We start from the raw sequence: 1283 nt of genomic DNA on the forward strand, positions 1-1283 counted from the left end.
GGGGGAGGGGAGAAGGGGGGGGGACTGAGACCCCCTGGCCCCCCCCATCCGAGAACTGGGGGGTCCCGGACCCCCCCTCCCCCCGCGGGCGGAAGGGGGGAGCGGGGAGCGCGAGAGGCCCCGGGGAAGGAGCCGGGGCGGGGGGAAGGGCCCGGGGGCACCGAGCGCCGCCATTAACCACCTACCGGCGGCGCCGCGGCCTGCAAGGGCCCCGGAAGCGGAAGTGAAACCTCTCCAGGAGCGGGTAAGAAGCGAGGGCGCAGCCGCATTAGGACAGCGCAGTCACGTGGCGAAGAGCGGGGAGCCAATGGGGGAGGAGGGGGTGGGCGTGGCCACCGGAGGGGCGGCCCCCCCCCGTGGCTCGTGGACGGGCAGCGCATGCTGGCTGCGCATGCGCAGCTTCCCCACGGAGTCACTGAAGGGCGGAGGCGGAGCCTCTGCCGGCCGCGCATGCGCAGCTCCCCCCCACGGCGTCACTGCGGGGGAGGGAGGCGCAGCCTCTGCCGGCCGCGCATGCGCAGCTCCCCCACGGGGGCTCCGCTCGCGCCCGCCAGGAGGCGGCAGAGCGCGCGGGGGCGTGGCCAACCTTGGGGGCGTGGCCAAGCGTGGGGGCGTGTCTCTCGGAGCAGGGGCGGTCACGTGGGAGGTGCAACATGGCGGCGCTGGCGGCGGTAGGTGACCCCCGTTCCCCCCCCCATTGCGGTGTTAACGGGGCGCTCCGGGGGGGGGGAGCGGGATGGGGGGGGCCGCGGAGGGTCCCCACGTCCCCCCGTGTCCCCCCAGCTCCGCCGCTGCCCCGGGCGGCCCCGGCCGCCGCCGCCCGCCCGCTCCGGAGCCTCGTGGGCGCTGCCGGCGCCGCTGCGGTGGGCGCTGACCCGCCTGCGCGCCCGCCAACACCGGGACCTGGAGGAGTGAGTAGCGCCCCCCTCCCCCGCCCCGGCATTCCCGGGGCTCCCGGCATTCCCCGAGCCACCGGCATTCCCGGGGCTCTCAGCATTCCCGGAGCCACCGGCGTTCCCGGGGACACCAACATTCCCGGAGGCTTCCAGCATTCCCAGGGCTCCTGTTATTCCTGGACCTGCTGACAATCGCAGGGCTCCTGTTATTCCCGGAGCCGCCAGCATTCCCGAGGCTGCTGGCATTCCTGGGGACACCGGCATTCCCGCAGGCTGCCAGCATTCCCAGGGCTCCCATTATTCCCGGGGCTCCCGTTATTCCCGGGGCTGACGGCATTCCTAGAGCCACCAGCAATCCCGGGGCTGCCATTATTCCCGGAGCCATCA

This window comes from Nothoprocta perdicaria, unplaced genomic scaffold (genome assembly GCF_003342845.1).
Source record: "Nothoprocta perdicaria isolate Ctin4 unplaced genomic scaffold, notPer1 scaffold_879, whole genome shotgun sequence".
NCBI lineage: Eukaryota > Metazoa > Chordata > Aves > Tinamiformes > Tinamidae > Nothoprocta > Nothoprocta perdicaria.